The 14,561-nt window shown below is 43.1% G+C and overlaps 1 protein-coding gene across 5 annotated transcripts in view; it reads right to left on the bottom strand.

Moving 5' to 3' along the window:
• APBB2 (amyloid beta precursor protein binding family B member 2) overlaps positions 1-13,422 on the bottom strand; it is a 180,549-nt gene extending 167,127 nt beyond the window's left edge. For 4 of the 5 annotated variants that reach the window (XM_061993309.1, XM_061993312.1, XM_061993315.1 and 1 more), the window contains exon 1: positions 13,224-13,387. The gene's annotated coding sequence lies outside the window, so the exon portion shown is untranslated. The other variant, XM_061993310.1, reaches the window with a different exon arrangement.
• Positions 13,423-14,561: the final 1,139 nt, after the last annotated feature.

Genomic DNA, 14,561 nt, shown 5'->3' with positions numbered 1-14,561 from the left:
AACAACTCTTCTTTGGGGGAAATGGTGAGGAGAGGCAGATATCAACAACTAGAAACATCTCATTTGTCATGTTTTGTTACAACATTTGGAGTTGACAATAGTTTTGATTCAGAAGGAGTACCAGAGACTCCTGGAAGCAAATGAAGTGCACATTCCCACACTCCAAAGGCCAGGCATCCCAACTGAAACACACTAGTTCAAGTTTCACTGAAATACTTTTTTCTGCCCTTGCAACACAAGCTACCAACCACCATCTCACACAAAAAAAATTCAAAATGTGATGCTCGCAAGAAGCCTCCTCTGGCAACACAATCACTACTAACATGCAACTTGCACCCAAAGTTTTCAGTTAAAAAAATTAACAGAGGTAAAGAAGTTCACATCTCACAATTAGTATTTGGTGACAGTGAATGTCCTCCCGTTGCCCATGCTTTGCACCTCTCATGCAGGGTTTCATCAGACGTAGCCTTGGTCTCACCTGAGGGAGGACGTCTCTTCACCAGAGATGCTGGCATGACTTCATCCATGAGGCCAAGGAAGTCTAATGTCAAGTGCCAGCTACCTCATGCTAGGGTTAGGCACCTTAAGAGATGAGATAAATGAGGACATGAGGTAGACCTCTGGGCATCTCTGACCTCAGCTGGTCTACTCCCAAGTCCATTTCTGCGAGTTGCTTGGTCCCCATAAGCTTGATCACACCTCTGAGCAACTAAACTATAATCACTACAACACTCTGTGGAAGTGATGAAGCTTTCCTCAGGGACAGCTTGAGGACAGTGTAAACTCCATCACAGTAGAAGGACCTAAACACAATATCTACCTACTCAATTTCGCCAAGCCAAGACTTACTGTTCTCCCTTCTCTCCTTCCACAGTGGCCTGTGATTCATTTCTGAATACAAAACTTCTTGTTTATAACACACATGAAGTATTTATGTTTGTCTGGCTTAATGTGGAAAGGACAGTATCAAGAGAGTTACTGGGTCAAGGGAGCAGTTATCAAAAGTTGAATTAACATGGAAAGATTCACGTGACAACAGGAAAACCAATAGATCTAAAAAATTCTGCAGGCATGCCATTTCTTCTAACTCTGGATTTAAAGCATCCAATTAAAAGCTGCCAACCCCATGCGAACATTATAAATAGCTTTGCTCTTTATCTTTGGTTTTAAGAAAACGGTTGCTCTAAACACAGAAATCATTTTACCATGAAAGAGCAATGAGCATATGAAGGAAATGAGCATGTAAAAGTCTCCTAAGACTACTCCTGTTCAGAAGCAAGAAAGCAAGTTTTCTGATCTAAATTCTTAAAACAACCTGCCTTTCTACAATAACAGTTCAGTTGCTGAAGCCGTTTCTGGTGCCTCTTAAGATAACAGCACTAGAGTTAGACTACCCAACAGAGTTGCATTTATATTTTTTTAATACCTGCTTCACATCAGAGGGGATCAAACCCACACTGTTATTTCACTACAGTGCTTTGCCTCTGTCTGTCTTCAGTAGCCACTTAGTAAGATAAATCTGCTCCAGATGCATTATTCTCACCTTGCAAAACAGAGGTTCTCTGCATCTAAAGGCTCTTTAAAGGAACTGTTTTGCTTTAAGTTTATTGAGCTTAAGATATTGTAGTGCTTTCTAGTTATACCTATTATGAAAACACACATTTCAAAAGCACTAATAATTTTACTACCACTGTTTTCTATATAGTGTGCCTCTCTACCTCAAATTGCATTAGCCTCCAGAAGAGCCAACCATTAATGTGTTCACTTTGCTCTGAAGGAAAGGTTTTTGCCCTCATATCTTTTGAGAGAGGCAGAAATACAGCTCACTCATAAGCAGAGTTTTTAATCATCCATTATTAACAACCAGCTGTGGCCATCTGACAAGCTTTGCACAGGGTTTCTCAAGGCCTATTAAAACTTCCTGCTGTGAAAGCAGTTGAGTTAGTTTATGCTTCTGAAGTAGAAATAATAAAAGTTACAGACACTACTATGTCAGGAATGGTCAAGAAAATGTAGAGGAACGTAGCTTCGCTGTGAAACTCCTAGAAGATCCAAATTTCATTTTCCACAAAAAACACATTTATTCTTAAATTTAAATACTTTTAGAATCTTTATTAAAACAGACAAGGGAAGGAAAGAAAATAAAAGCTAGAAAACAAGTGCATTTATATTGTACTTCGTATGGAGTATGCCTCCCCATTGCCCCATGGAGTAGTTTTATTTCAAGATTAGCATCTAATTCAATGCAAATTATTTAAGCTTATTTTACTGTTGCATTTTGCAGTTCATTTTATCATCTAACTCCTCTGTGTAATTAAAATTCCTCTTCATCTATTTATGTGCTAGCTCCTGGCTCCACCTGAGCCCTCTGGCAAGTGCCTTTCCTGAGCCAGCCTTTAAGAGCATCAATACTTTCAGTTTGGAATCACAGGGTACGTACATCACTCTCCTTAAAGCAGCTCCTCCATCAGTTTTTAAGATCTAAGGAAATCCTGCTTAATCCTCTACCATGATGGATTTAGAATTTCAGCACCTCCTTTCATGCTCATTTTTTGCAAGGAGGCTTCACATCATGCCATAACAGCACATTTCATTTACCATTGCTTGCAATCACAGCTCAAGGACCAGCCTCAGTATGGGGAAAGTCTAGTTCCCTGCTTGAATGCTGGCTGTTTGTGGAAGTTCTAAAGCATTCACATTCAGCAGCGGACAAAACGCAGGATATGTTAATACCATATGTCAAGCAAGAACACCCTACGGCAGCCTGATGCCACTGTGCAGCCAGTATCCATCCCATTAGTTTGGGAGAACTTATGATATTAGTACAAACATCAGTATCCCATGAATTTTCCACCCCTCTATAGCAGCAAAATCAGTACAGGCAGCTCAGCATCAGTTAGTCTTGAAGTTGCTCAGTGTCTCCCGAATCAGGTCCATGCTGTCCACTCCTGGTTTTATTGCTGGCATGTTGGGTGGGTGAGCTCACAAACCTTGGCACAGGCATGACTTAAATAAGCTACGGATTTAAAACATCCTCAGGACTTAGAGAGATGAACTTTAACAGCTTCCTGGGAGTAAGAGAATTTATCAGGCCATGAATTAAGGGGTTACAAACTCAAATTTCTGATTTATAGCAGCAGCTCATATTTCTTAATTTAAGTCCTAGTGCAAGCTGGAATTCTGTCAACCAGATTGAGTGTTATTTTTTCCAGCTCTATATTTACACTTCAAAAATTATGCAGAAGCACAGAGCAGAAGCAGAGAAGCCAGCCAAATGCCTCAATGTGAACCTTTTGGGGAAGGTTCAGAAAGGTTTAGGTTATTTGTCTTCAAAGCAGTATAGATCTAGACAACCATGATAACTCAAGGAAGGAGAATCCAAGCTTCAAATTTAGGAAAATAATAATTTTACGTTGCACACACACAAAAGCTTGGACAAGCACTGCGAGGAAGGCAGGTTTCTCTCCACCATGGAAGGAGGCACAGACGAAGAATTTCAGCTTCATCCATGTAAAATTAGCTGTTTATTTTGGATAAATCCCACAAAATGTTTTCCACACAGCTAGCACTCCTACCTGCTGGTTTAGCAGCAGTGGGCCAAAGTGCTGTGTCGCAGGATGGCAAGCAGCCAGTTGCTGACTCCTGGGCCTTTTCAGAGGCTGGGGGAGTGGGTCTGCTCATTAAAGCCTCTGGGCTACTGCAAGGCAAGAACGGTGACATGTCGTGGCTGCTGCATCCCTGGGGCTCCCAGTATCATCAGAGGCACTGCTGCCAAGGAAACCCTTTCATACAAACCTTACCAGCAAGAACTGTCACAATTCAGGGAAGTATCTCACCATATCCTGCTGTCTGATGCTTCCATCACTGCAACATGGGTGCTCACGTCAGAAAAGAGAGAGAAGAAAGAGTATCACCTCCTCATTTGCTGGCTGGATTGAGGAAGCACTGAGGGATCCTCCTCCTTTTTCTGCCCAAAAATGAGTAAGTAAAACCACATCACTCCATGGCATCTGTTACTACACACTGCCTGGCCAAACCCAGAACATGGAGACTTGTATTTCAGAACCAGCATGTGCTAGTGCTGGCTTATTTTTAGCCCAAAATAGGCTAGGAAACAACTGAAACGTGATTCCCACTTGAGGTACAAATCCTTAATTGTGTTCTGAGAGTCTTATCACTCCAGGACTTCTTTGGAATCAAGACTCATTGAGATCAAGATCTCGCACTGAGAATACCTGGATTTTCTGTGGTCTTCTATTGGAAGATTCCACTATACTTCAGTGCAAGGGCATCACAATATCAAAATGCTGTTAGGTTGGAACAACATATTTCACAAGGACCACTTATTCTCTGACAAACAGAGCCACCTTTATCACATTAGGATATGTCTAGATTGGTTTTCAAAAAAGACTTACTGGTCCCTCAACACCTCTTCATCTCTACCAGAAAGCTTCCTGTATTTAGGCTTATGTAGGATTATTATGTTTACCCAAGTTTAAACCAATACTTGCATTAAAGGGAAATACGCAGGATATTTTACATTAAAAAGTTCAGATGTGCCAAGAATCGGCAAAAAATGGAGGTATGTGAATGCTGATGTAACAGCATGTAAAGGTTATAAAGTTAAAACACATTTATATGGTCAAGCATGTTTTGTCAGCAGCTCTTTCACTTGCTTAAATAACAGCACATGTTTAAATAATAGCGCACATTTAAAGTCAACATTACTTTGTTCAATTGGGTAGTCGTTTTTACCAGTCTACAAACTTATGGAACACGAAGTCCAAACTCAAACACTTCTGAGAAGCAAACATCAAATAATTCAAAATATTTTTCTTTTTTAATGCTTCTCTCCTCAAATATTGTTCTTACATTTGAAAACTTTTTAAACTAACAAACTTAAAACTTCTCCTCCTGAAAAAAATATTTGCATATACAAATGCATCAGTTAACTTACTCCCTTCATTGATAGTTCTCATGTTCTTTCACTGTTTTCCTGAAGCGTGGTAGGAAAAATAACAGGGAAGAGAAAAAAAATAAAAGGCAAGTGGGTTCCCACAGGACTCTAAAAATACGAGTTTGCAGGCAATTCTCACTGTCTTTCAGATTCACGTGAAATAACTTTATAACCTTTCCCTTTCTCTTTCTCAGTATATATTCCATTTCTGGTTTATTTCTAAGCTTTTACATCTATACTTTTTTTTTTGTTTTGGGGGGGAAATCACAGTAAAACTTAACTTTTTAATGGGTGACTTTTTTTTTTAACATTTCTATTTCTTCTAAAAATGTCACACCACAGTAAGAATTTAACAGTATATAAGAGAGTATAATGTTTTCTTAGCCTGGATTAACAGAAAATCTGAGTGTGGTATTGGCATTTTATACAAGCATGCAGCCACATACTGAAGTAATATGGGACCATTATGGGTGGCAAACACTTGCATACGCAGATCTCTGTGGTATGGCAGAGCAGAGGGTAGAGTTATAGCAACGTAAGGAAGGAGACAAAGGCAGGATGAGGGCTAGTGCTACAGTACAGTCCCTCTACTAGCACTGGATTTCATTTTCCAAGCTGGGACACCCCCAGCGTGTCACTCCACCTGGGCGTCTGGCCCACTGAGGTTGCATGCTCCCCAAAGAGCACCCTTTTACACCCAGATGGCTATTGGGGAATTGACAAGGCATGCAGGATACTAACAAGACAAGGTCATCATGTAGCACTGGAGGTTTCCTCAACACCATGGGTATTGCAAACACCCAGCTTTCCCTCTGTATTTACTTCCAGATGAACCTTCCCACAAGTTCACAGATTGTACCCTGTATGTATACCTTCAACTCATGTAAACAACCTAGTAAAATTGTCTTTCCATTATGCTGCATTTAAATCTCACTCTAACCCAGCAAACTATTAATTCTCCACATGAGAGCAGCCCTCCTCCTTATTTCTCCTCTTTGCAATTCCTTTTCCTCTTTCATGCTGGTTCTCTGAATAGCTTCCTCCATAGCTACATAATTCAATACCTTGCTAAGAAACATCCCTTCCTAACAATAATCCTCTTTGCAAATTGAATTAAAAGGCAAATGTAAACATGGGGGCAATGAATTAGTGGTCATATTTACCCAAAGTACTGCTTTCAGTTCTTTATAATGAAATTCTATATTAAATACAGAGGATGGCTTAATGTCAAGCTCCTAATTTTCTGAATTAGGCAGCTGGTCAGTAAGCACCCTGCGGCATCTCCCCCTCCAAACCATCTGAGAAATTATACTTACGAGGTTTACAATAAAGGCTTAACTAATTTGTGCCAGTATTAGTCACACCAAATTATTGTCACTTAGTAACTGTTTGGAGAGCTTTCTATTCTGAGAAAGTTCCAAAGGAATGGCATGTTTCTACAATAGACAACAACAAAACGTGAAGTTTATAGTAGCTTCGTCTGTTAAAATCGGTTAATTCATAAAGGTTTGGAATCTGTCCTTTATATCCAAGAAATACACCAGGAAATCTCCCTCCATAATCGGCTAATAGACATAAGAAAAAAGAAAATTTTGACAAAGAGTCCTGTATGAAACACCTTTTAGCACTGATATCAAACCTAAGAAGTATTTTTTTTAAACACATTCTGTACTTGATCTGCAGAAGTGGTTTAGAAATGTTCCTTTCGCTGCCTCTGAAAATTCAACTGCACTTGCACTAAAGGGAAAAAAAATTCCCAACAAGCCAACAAAAGAACCAAACACACCACAAAATTGCTTAAAAGCCTATCATAGCAAAGTATGTCTAGTGCTTCCAGGAGGGTTTTCCCAAGGGCAAGCAGAGCTGATGCTTGTCTGATGGGATGCATTACCTAGGGTGCAATATAATCCAGCAAGGAAGACAAAGGAAAGACAGAAAGATTTCTGTTACATTTCTACAGAAAAAGGACAGCCAAACAATAAGGCCCAGATGACTAAATCAGTAAGTTACAACCCTATTTTGGCATAGATACAGGAAGACACCACCGAGATTTTAGCAGAGGTTTTTTAATTCTGAAGTTCAAAAGATTCAACTGTCAAATGTCAGTCTGCCAGAAGTTTGTTTAAAGTGCAACAGCAGCACTATTCATAAGGTAAACCAGATCAGAATTACAGACACTGGCTATCTGGTATTGAGATCAGAAGCAGAAATTAAATTATTTTGTAGCAAACCTTTCTCTGTCACATATTTTTACTCTTGATGCGCTATTATTACTCTTAACACTCTACTACTCATTAGTTTACATTCCTTAATATCCTGAGTTGCATCTGACTTCATTCATCTGAGATCGGTGTTCAGTATCAAATGAAGTGCAGACAAAGGCAGAAACCTGCATCTAGTTAATCATCCTAATTGTTATGCAAACTACTTTTTAAAAGCACTAATCAGTGTTATACACAGAGGCAAAGTTTATTCAGCAGTGAAAATCACCGTCGAAATGCTTATCCAAACAAACACTACATTTTCAGAGGAGGTTCACCTTAAATCTTAAGCTAAATGTAGTTTTATCTTTTTAAAGCATAGGGGAAAAAAAAGCCAAACATGGTCAAATCATTCTGCAGGTGATGGAGACCAAATACCCACTGCTGCCTACATTCATATCCAGCCACTTTGCTGGGGGGTCTGCCTTTATACTCTCAGTGACAGAGGTGCTGGTTATGTCAGCCTCAGATGCCCAGCAGAATCAGCATCCCTTAGAAATCCGAGGGCACTCTCCACATCACTTCCATCAAATTCTTCTACCAGAGCTCTTGAATCTTCAGCTTGAAACATATTTTGCGGAAGGTGACCAGAAAGTGTCAAAACAGACAATCTCAGAAGGGATCCAGGAAAGTAGAGAGTTGCAAAGCCAAAGACTGGGATAATAAATAACTCAACTGAGGCTAATGATAAAAGGAAATCATTCGGTCACCTGGATAAATAGTTTCCTGGAGAAGAATCAGTACAGTTGGTATGGAGAGAAACCCCGCCTAATAAACCTTCCTGAGTTCCTCAAAGGTGCCAAACATGCACAAAATAGGCCAAAATGAATGAGTGTATCTGAATTTTCAGGAGGACTTCAACCAAGTCCTTTACCAAAAAATAAGGGGTTTCTTAAGGAAACTAGACAGACAGAGGTAAGAAGAAATCTCTTATACAGAGAGACAGTTGAAAAATAGAAACAGGGTAAGGGTAAGAGTAAATAGTCTCCTCTGGGAGCAAACAGAAGTAACCAATGAAGTTCAGAGAACCACGCTCAGACTTCAGATGTGTGACACATATGTGTAATTCAAGGAAAAGGGAAAAAGCAGCACGTTGAGGAAGTTGCTGATGATTAAAAAAAGGTATTGTGGCAGCAAGGCCAGGATGTGAAGGAATTCCAGACAACCCTGGGAGGCTGAGTCAATAACACTGCTTCTACATTTAGAAGAAACCTAATGCAAATAAAGGCAAGAAATGTCAGAAAATGCACATGGGAAGGCATAACCACAGCTATGTGAACTGAGGGATTCCAAACTGATCATACTCCTGAGCAACATCCCAACATTATGATTTAACAGATTTATGGAACTAACTCAATAGCAGTCCACAAAGCAAATGAAACGGTATAAATCATTATGAAAGAAAACAAAACATGGTTATTCCACTATGCCCCAAAGACAACCTACATGTTGAAACACTGTATACAGCCTTGATCCTCCCATCCTAAAAAGGACATGTAGAACCAGCATAGAATCCTGGAAAGAGATATTCATGGTCACAAACAGTTTCCATAGAAAGATTATCTGAGCAGGTCACTCTTCAGGCAGGTCAAATGCTAACTTGGTGAAGAAGACAGAGGGCTACAAAATCACAGAATCATAGAACAGCAGGGGTTGGAAGGGACCTTTAGAGATCATCTAGCCCAATCCCCCTGCTTAAGTAGGTCCACCTAGATCAAAAATCATGACTGGCATAACACAGGATCACTAAGCTTTTGTGTGGCAGAGATGGTAAGAGACACCAAACAAAGGATGCCAGCTGAGAACAAGCAAAAAGAGGGAATTACACAGATAGACTCATAGGCAAGCAGGATCCCTGGCCAAAGGCCGTGGAGGCTGCAATGAGGTCCCAGGGGACTGCAAACAGATCACAAAACTTTCTGAGACAGGGAAAGGTTGCACTCAGCTTTGGCAACCCCAAGCTGAGAACAGCCAGAGTCTCAGAGAGCATTTACAGAGATGTTTTCAATAAAGTCAGCCTGTTCTCATTTTTCCTTGGTCATCTGCTTACAAGGAGAGGAAAGACCAAAAGAAAAAAAAAAGAAGAGGTTGTAGAACACAACAGATCAAAAAGGGAACTGGCAGACAGTGAAAGGTTAAAAAAATGGGAAATTAAAGCAGGACACCACACAGAGCACCCCAACAACACCCTCTGCTCCTTAAAGCTCTGGGGCCAGCAGCAATTAGTCCTTTGTCCAGGCCCATAATAAGACAAGGAAAGAGAAACAGGCACAGAGGTGCTGGGATTCTGCTCATCAAGTCTGGAGCCCATCAGCTGATGGAGCTGTGGCCAGGTCAATCAGGGGAGGGAAGAGGCTGGCAAGAAGATCCCATTCTTTCATAGGGTGGCAGATATGCAGCAGCTTTGGAAGAGCCAGAAGACTGCAGCCTCATACACTAGATGTGTATGTCCCATGGTCTCCTTTTCCCTGCAAGTGGGATGTGAGTAAATGAACTATGTCATAAATGCAGCCATTTTCACCTCTTCTTGACTAATTTCCTCACCTTCAATTTCAGAGAGAGATAAATAGCCTGAAGTATAAGCCTGTAAGAACTACTCATCCCTCCTGATGGCAAGAGGCCACTTTCTGTCACAAGGCAAGGAAACAACACAGAAGCACTCAGAGGCATCTCTGAGGTGCTACGTGGGAGGTGAAACCAGCCATCACGAGTCATCTATGGTTATCTTGGACTAGGCTGATAAACTCTTGGTTTGGGCCATCACAGCTGCCTGGTCGGGTACTGCTGACAAAGTACACCTTACATAGCATCCACAGCTGGTGGAATTCTGTGTTGCACACAACATTTTTAGAACCAACTACAGACTTCAGTACAAGATTCACTAATGCAACCACCACACTAGATTACTCTCAGTTGTTTTGCCTAGCAGCAAATGAGACAAACTCCATGCATGAGTAGCTCAACTGGAATTGTTTTCAAATTTGCTTTAAAATTCTTTTATTGCAGTCCTCTAGTCACAGCATATCTTGGAGCAGTTCACACCATCGGGGTCTGTTGTACAGCCTCTCAAGAATCCCTTTTTTGAGAGTACTTATTAATTACTTGTAGAAAAAAGTTTCTGCAGCTCATTTTTTAACTTGAAGGATAACAAGCTGAAACAGCTCTGTCTCACACACTATCATATAGTCTCCTTTTGAACAGTGTTGATTCAAAGAAAAAGGAATTTCCACACAATTAAATGCAGCTGTAAGCCAACACATTATTTGGAGGGGGAAAAAACCTAACTTGCAAAATACTTCAGAAAGTGGCCAGTAAGCAGCACATCACAACCTTTTCCAAGCAGCGACACAAACTGCAAAGCAAGTATTTTAAATTTATGCCAGTTTTGAATGTCAGATTTTAAAAATAAGAACCCCTACCATAGAAAATCTATATTCAGTTAAATCAGAGGTATAGAGAAGCTTTTCCTGATTCACCCAGCTTCACCTTTTACTGTCATAGCCAAGCACATAACATAAATTTCCTGAACATATCCTCAAGAGCCAGTTAGAGGGCTTGCCCCCATTTCTGCCATTTGAACGTGGGTCTAGAACATCACTCCGTTTAGGGAAGAAACTGTCTAAATTCCAGTTTACATTTATTCACGCCAGTTTATACATGTTTGTTCTCATGCCAACATTGTTCTTTAGCTTAAACAGCTCCTCTCCCTTCCCAATGTTTTTATCCCTGCTGTATTTGCAGATTGCAATCATATCCCCTCTTATTTGCTAGGCTGAACAAGCCAGACTTTCCTCATCTCCTCCAGCAAAACTGGCCTAACACACTCCACCATCGCCTTTATCTCCTCCACGGCAGCAGGACAGCAGCAGCTTGGTCAGCGACAAACCAATGCACCCAACACATCTCCTGCTCTGCTGTTTCCAGAAGCAGAGCTCCCTGCTCCAAGGCAAGACTTTGTCTTCCACTAGCGAGGGATGTACATATGGTAGTTTGTTTTCAGCATGAATGATTTGTTCAAGTGTGACTGCACATCCTAGGTCAGAGCTTCCAAAAAGCATTCATCAGCTATCTGACAGACAGGTAATCAGCTGACTACTCACCATTACCTACAAACTACCAGGAATTATTTTAGTTTTTTCACAGCCTCCGCTAAAAATCTCAGGCAATCTCAGGTACTCAGATTCCTCCCCAGCTAGCTCCTGAAATCGCCACTTTCTTCAGCTGAAACCCCTGAGCAGCTCTCTCTACACTCCTCAGGCATTTCCTAAGGAAGTCATCATCCCTCTGACTAAGGACATGGCAGAGGGGCCACCCAGTGCCTCACCAAAAATGACCAGTTTTGTTACTGGTTCCCTAACCTAGCTGCAGAACTGAAAACACAAGGGAATAAGCCAGGATTTCAAGTCATGCATTCCCTCTTCCTAGGAACTGAATCCCACACTGTTACAATCTACAGCCTAAATGCTTCTCTCACTGGGAAAGGCACATTCACTCACGTTGCTTCAGTGACAAGAATCTTCCTCCTCATTAAAATCAAGTCGTGTATTCTTTGTAATACATTATAAAATTATTTTTCCTCCTGAAGAGTCCTCTCCAAACCTCAATTTCCTTTAAGTGGCAAAAAAATCCAAAAATCAAAACAAAAAAATATTTCATCAAACACTTATCGCTGTAAAGGAAGAACAAAAATATCCACACTCAGCACAGCTGTTCCAGGCAAGGAAGTTTATCAGCCAAGATTTTGTCCCAAGGTCACCATGAGAGGATGTCTTTCCCTTTAAATGCTAAGACATCTGTGCATTTATTTTAACCAAATGCAATTATGGAGGCAGAAAATAGTTTTAAACACAGGACAGATGATTTGCTTAGGCTTTCAGAAAGTACTAGAGCATAAGAAGGCAGGATGATGATATGTCAGATCTAGAACAAACTGGAAGATCACACTGGCGAGCCAGAGGATACAGCAAGCCTGCAGCAGCTCAGCAGCAACTTGGCTTCTGGGGCAATAAAGCAGATCTCTGGTGAGGCACTGAAACTTGCTGCAGATATTGTTATCCTGCACAACTTACTGCAGATACCATTATCCCATATATCCACGACACACGAAGCGTACCAGTCCATCAGCAGCACAGGATTGGCTTTTTCCTTGGGTTTTGTTATTTTGTGTTTAACACACAGAACTGCACTTATCCTCCATAACAAACAGGAGTCAACCCAAGAATTATAAAATACTCAAAACAGGCAGGTAAAGCAATGAAATACCAATACAAACCATTACACTCCCTACTTTATTTTGTCTGTCTGAATCCATTCTCTTTCTAGTCGCAATGAGAAGTAACTCCGTTGCTGTCATGGGACCCAAGCAAATTCCTGAGAACTTCAAGCAGGATTAAACGGGGTCCACGTTTTGTTCTGGGTGCTGTATTTTGCACATTCTCATTTGCAATCCCGCGTGCAGCCCTCAAGTACTATTTAATCATAGAGATGAACTCGCAAAGCCCACCAAATAATAATTTTAAAAGCTAGTCTACAGGCACTTTTGACACTTTTCATGCTTTTTTTAACCTTAAAAACGCACTCTATCCCAGGTGGACAAGACTCATCGCCGCTCCTGTTGGCTGCCCGCGGGAGGACAGCCCAAGCTCGCCCCAAGGCTCCGGTCAGATCCCTGCAGCCGCGGCGGCACCGCGGCACTTGGGCGCGACACGGCAGAGCAGCGGGAGCGCGGCGGCGGCGTGGCGGCGCAACCGGCACCCGCAGGCCGCCCCCGGCCCCGCGCGCCCGAGGCCAGGATGCGCCAGAGCCGCCTCCGGGCGAGGGCAGCGGGACCTGCCCACAGCCTCCTGCCCGCCTGCACCGGCAATGGGCCGGCCGGAGCGGCTGCACGGCGGACAGCTGCGCCCCGGGGGCCTCAGCCGCGGGACACACTGCGCTGCGCTGCGCCGCACCGAGCCAAGGCGAGGCGCGCTGCCCTTCCCTCCCTCCCGGCCCGCCGCGGAGCGCACCTGCCCGGCGCTCCGCTCCGCTCTATTCTATTCTGTTCTGTTCCGTTCCGTTCCGTTCCGTTCCGTTCCGCTCCGCGCCGCGCCGCACCTCACCGTCCGCCCCGGAGGCGCCCGTAGCCCGCTGTGGGATGCGGCCAGCCTTCCGGAAACGCTTCCCAGCCCGCTGTGCTTACCCAGGAAACGATTCCAGCCGCCGGCCGCCGCCGCCACCGCCCCTCCTCTCCCTCCGCCCCGGCCGCCGCCCAGAGCCGCGGCCCGCAGGGGGACGGCTGGGCGGGGCGAGGGGAGGCGAGGGGGGCGCGGGCCGCGGCGCCATGTTGTGTGCCCGGCGCCGCGCCGGGGTGCGGGGGGCCGCCGCAGCCTCTTCTTCCGCCTTGGTGAACCCTCGGGCCGCGGCCGGTGCCCCCTCAGCTCTTAGTCAGCACCTTGTCAGTAGCCTCTAGACCAAATGTCCTTCCGTCAGAGCAGGTGTAGCCCTGACAAACATGAACAACCTTTTTTTTTCTCCTGACGGGATAAAAGAAGTCAGGCGTGTGCGTGGCAAATGTAGCAATACGCCGATCATGGAATCGTAGAATCGTTCGGCTTGGAAAAGATCCTTAAGATCACTGAGTTCAACCACTAACCTCACACTGCCAAGTCCATCACTAAGCCAGGTCCCTCAGCACCTCATCTATGTGTCTTTTTAATATCTCCAGGGATGGTGACTCTACTGCCTTCCAGGTCTGCCTATTTCAGCACTTAACAACCCTCTCCGTGAAAAAGTAAAGGAGGTGAAGCAGTAGCAATTGCCACTCCAGGAATGCCACCCACCGTATTGCCAGCACTCCTCCAGCAGTAACGTGAGCCAGAGAGGGAGATCGCCAAGTGGGTTTGGAAGCCCACCTACAAGAATGGGTTGTTTTTCATGCTAGATTGGGACTCCAGTAGCAATGTGGGGATGGATTAAATATCCACATGGCTAATGAACATCAGCGAGTCCTTCTAGTCATGGGCTTAGGCAGGGTGCTTGACACCCATGTAGCACTCAAGACAAGGGGAGGCAGGGGAAGGGTCTCAAAAGTTAACCAGCCAGCATGGATGGAAAGATATGTGGTGTTCTCAAGCATGGAAAACTAAAACAAGTAAAAGGACTAGTCCTGGAAACCACTGCTCTACCCTGCTTGTGGTAATATAGGTAAGGTTGACAGTAAATTCTCTAGGCACATCTTATGTTTAAAGCCCTCCAAATATGTAGGATTTTGTTTGTTCCGTCAAGATGGGCTTTTCAGATTACAGGAACAGGAGAAGAAACTGCTCATTGCTAAAGCAAAAAAAAAAAAAACCAACAAAAAAACA

Source organism: Colius striatus, chromosome 3 (assembly GCF_028858725.1).
Source record: "Colius striatus isolate bColStr4 chromosome 3, bColStr4.1.hap1, whole genome shotgun sequence".
NCBI lineage: Eukaryota > Metazoa > Chordata > Aves > Coliiformes > Coliidae > Colius > Colius striatus.
Note: the sequence above shows the minus strand (reverse complement) of the source record. Positions and strands in the feature narration are given on the sequence as shown.